We start from the raw sequence: 4,125 nt of genomic DNA, 5'->3' as shown, positions 1-4,125 counted from the left end.
AGACAGTCTTTTTCTGTCGCCTAGGCTGGAGTGCAGTGGCACAATCTCAGCTCACTGAAACCTCCGACTCCCAGGTTCAAGTGATTCTCATGCATCAGCCTCCCAAGTAACTGGGATTACAGGCGCACGCCACCACACTTGGCTAATTTTTGTATTTTTAGTAGAGACAGGGTTTTGCCATGTTGGCCAAGCTGGTCTCTAACTCCTGGCCTCAAGTAACCTGCCCACCTTGGCCTCCCAAACTGCTGGGATTATAGGCGTGACCCACTGCACCTGGCCCAGGTTTTTACTTATATACAATTAGGAAAACAAAAGTGGAATCCTCCCTTCCTGCTAAGGAAATCTATGAAGATTTCTTAAAGGAGGCAGCATTTGATCTGGGTCTGGAAGAGTGAGTTGGAAAAGAAGGGGAGAAGGATGCTACAGACCAACAGTTCAATATGATGAGCAATGGCTTGGAGGGAGAAAATGCTTGGCTTATTTAGGAACTGGCAAGGCAGGAGAATACAGGGAATTCCCTGGTGATGAAGCTGAGACCAGTTGAGGAAACAGAGTCCTCAAGGAGCTATACGAAGAACTGCATTAATCTTTTTTGAGACAAAGTCTCACTCTGTCACCCAGGCTGGAGTGCAGTGGTCCCACCATGGCTTACTGCAGCCTTTATCTCCCATGCTCAGGTAATCACCCGGCCTCAGCTTCCTGAATACCTGGGACTATAGGCATGCGCCACTACGCCCAGCTGATGTTTGTATTTTTTGTAGAGACAGGGTTTCACCAGGTTGTCCAGGCTGGTCTCCAACTCCTGAGCTCAAGCCATCCACCTGCCTTGGCTTCCCAAGGTGCTGGGATTACAAGCATGAGCCGCTACGCCCAGCTTAGAGCAATCTTAAATTCTGATCCACTTACAAACCCCAGCGTTTGCTACTCCCAGGTAACACTCATGGGAACATCCAAACTTCCTTTGGAGATTTGCAAGACTGTCTTGCTGGCACCCCCTGGATGAGCAGGAGTCACTATGCCTGCTTTTGTGGGCTTTTGTGTCTGCACTGTGCCTAGAGTTATTCCACTAGTGAGCATATCAGACTCCCCCTGGGTGCCACACTTATGCGAATGCCTTTATCACACTGTCATGGCTCCTTGTCCTCTTCCCTTCCTCTCATGAAAGCAGTGAGACAGTGTCTGATCCCACTCTGCAACCCCAAAACAGCACAGGACTTGCACATAAAAATGCTCATTTGAGAGTCTGATGAATGAATAAATGTGGTGAAAGTAAAATCCTCCCTGCACTGGTCCTCTGAGGCCCATGACTCTAGCTCTCACTTCACCACATCCTAGGAGCATGACATCACCTCTGTGTCCCTTGGTTTGCTAACCTATAAAATGGGGAGAATAAGTGCCACCCACTCAACCTATTTCTCATGGCAGTTGTGAGGACCAAACGACATAACAGCTGGGATTTGTTTCACAAAGTATTGTTAGGATGGGTTTGGATTCCCCAGTGCTGCTTACAGAAAATCCGTTTTTTTGTTTGTTTGTTTGTTTGTTTGTTTGTTTGTTTGTTTGTTTTTGAGACGGAGTCTCACTCTGTCACCTAGGCTGGAGTGCAATGGTGTGATCTTGGCTCACTGCAACCTCGGCCTCCCGGGTTCAAGCGATTCTTTTGCCTCAGCCTCCCAAGTAGCTGGGATTACAGGTGCCTGCCAGCATGTCTGGCTAATTTTTGTATTTTTAGTAGAGATGGGGTTTTACCTTGGTGGCCAGGTTGGTCTCGAACCCCTGACCTTGTGATCCACCTCCCCCAGCCTCCCAAAGTGCTGGGATTACAGGCGTGAGCCACCGTGCCCGCAGAAAACCTTTTTTGGTAAGCTAAATGCATTTCTCCTTTGGTAGAGGAGCCAATGGCCCAGCATTTGACAGGAGGTATGAATGCAGGTTTATATAGGAAGAGGCCGACAGTACTCATGGGTTGAAAAATTGTGTTTCTTTTTAAAATATCCTTTTCCAGCACTGAAGGAGAGAAAGCAAAGAACAAAAAATTCAACTCAAGCACATCTGAGAGCCATAAGGTTAACAGCTGTCATGATACTGCTGCTAAAATTCTGAAAAGACAATGTCAGATCTAGACTTGCTGGGATAAAACACAGCTAGGCAGAGCTGAAAGGGGGAAAAAAACCCTCAGACCCTAAAGGAAAAATGAAAAGACAATATTGCAGTCAATAGTGCATTAATGAGGTGAACTCTAGTCTATATATACACACGCACATACACACAAAGAGACACATACCCTATAAATTGCAGAATTTCACTCTGTAGAAAAAAAGGCTCAGAAAGATGAATCCTAAGTGTTCAGTCTGATTCTCCACCAACCGGCACCCTCAGGAGTCTTCCAGAGGGCACTCTCCTGAGAGAGAAACTAGAATAGGCCAGAGTATTTAAGATGGTGCAACCAGTAGTTTATTAACTAATGTACGGGCAGGGCACAGTGGCTCTCTCCTGTAATCCCAGCAGTTGGGAAGCTAAGGTGGGTGGATCACTTGAATTTGAGATCAGGCTGGGTAACACGGCAAAACCCTGTCTCTAGAAAAAATTACAAAAATTAGCCAGGGGTGGTGTGCATGCCTGTAGCCCCAGCTACTCAGGTGGCTAAGGTGGGAGGATCACTTGGGCCTGCGAGGTTGAGGCTGCAGTGAGCTGGATGGCACCACTGCACTACAGCTTCAGTGACAGAGTGAGACATTGTCTCAAAAAAAAAATTAATGTACAAATGTGTCCCAACTTACAATGGGGTTGCATCCTGATAAACCCACCGTAAACTGATGATACCTTAAATCACAAATGTTGTTAATACACCTACTGAACACCATAGCTTAGCCTAGCCTACCTTAAACATACTCAGCATACTTACATTAGCCTACAGTAGGGCAAAATCGTCTGGCCACACAACACACTGCAGAGCATCAATAGTTTAGCCTCATGATCACGGGGCTGACTGAAAGCTGAGGCTCACTGCTGCTGTCCAGCATTGAGAGAGTGTCTCACTGCCTATTCTGGTACGATACCCAGGGAAAAGAGCAAAATTCAGAATTTAGCATGATTTCTACTCAATACATACCGCTTTCACACCATTGTAAAGTGGAAAAGTCCTAAGTAAAACCATTGTAAATTTGGGATATCTATATTGCTAATTAAGTGATAATCAATTGGTAAATAGTTCATTAGTAGCATAGGGACTTGGGGTAGTGGGCCTCATTTAACTGTATGAACTGTATCCAGGCTGGCCTCTCTACAGCATCCAAGCGAACAGTGGTCCATTCTAAGGTTGAATACCTCAGGGACAGTGAGCTCACGAACCCTTTGCCTTCTAGGCAGTCCTTTCCCTCACTGAGCACAAATTAGCTTCCATACAGCTTCTTGCCACTGGTCTAAGTTCTGTTCTTTGGGAGTCATCACCCTCAGGAAAGAACAAACAAGGTGGCACAGCAAAGGATCCTGTGAAAAAACCTGCTCTGAAATTCCAGAGAAAGAGATCTGCTCAGACAGATCTTTTCACGGGAACCCTCAATGTGCCACCTTGAGGGGCATTACAACATCTCCTCTATGCCTTTGGAATAATCCCAGCTGGAAGGGTTGGGTGGTTTTGGAATGTTAACTAGAGGAAGCACATTCAGGAGTAAAGCAAGGGTAGGATTATGGAGCTGACAGCCTAATCTTACTGAAAATTTCTGCAACCCCATTCCCATGGCTATGTCCCATTGAGCTACACATTCGCATATAATCTATTTTTAAAAGGACATTGCCTGCCAGGCACAGTGGCTCATGCCTGTAATCCCAGTACTTTGGGAGGCTGAGATGGGCAGATCATTTGAGGTCAGGAGTTCGAGACCAGCCTGTCCAACATGGTGAAATCCCGTCTCTACTAAAAATACAAAAATTAGCCAGGCATGGTGGCAGGCACCTGTAATCCCAGCTACTTGGGAGGCTGAGGCAGGAGAATCGCTTGAACCCGGGAGGCAGAGGTTGCAGTGAACCGAGATCACACCACTGCACTCCAGCTTGGGTGACAGAGTGAGACTCCGTCTCAAAAATAAATAAATAAATAAATAAATAAATAAATAAATAAATAAA

At 46.0% G+C, this 4,125-nt stretch overlaps 1 protein-coding gene across 2 annotated transcripts in view; it reads right to left on the bottom strand.

The window, feature by feature from the left end:
• Window positions 1-4,125, bottom strand: part of LOC108542574 (uncharacterized) — a 44,122-nt gene that overhangs the window by 6,816 nt on the left and 33,181 nt on the right. Inside the window, exon 1 of one of the 2 annotated variants that reach the window (XR_001889308.1) lies at window positions 2,906-3,039. The exons of the other annotated variant lie outside the window; for it this stretch is intronic. The gene's annotated coding sequence lies outside the window, so the exon portion shown is untranslated. Of the gene's footprint in view, window positions 1-2,905; window positions 3,040-4,125 lie in introns of those variants that run through there. 2 annotated transcript variants of the gene reach the window in all.

This window comes from Rhinopithecus bieti, unplaced genomic scaffold, assembly GCF_001698545.2.
Source record: "Rhinopithecus bieti isolate Rb0 unplaced genomic scaffold, ASM169854v2 scaffold_22453, whole genome shotgun sequence".
In the NCBI taxonomy this organism is placed as follows: domain Eukaryota; kingdom Metazoa; phylum Chordata; class Mammalia; order Primates; family Cercopithecidae; genus Rhinopithecus; species Rhinopithecus bieti.
This window is presented reverse-complemented; position numbering and strand designations above follow the sequence as displayed.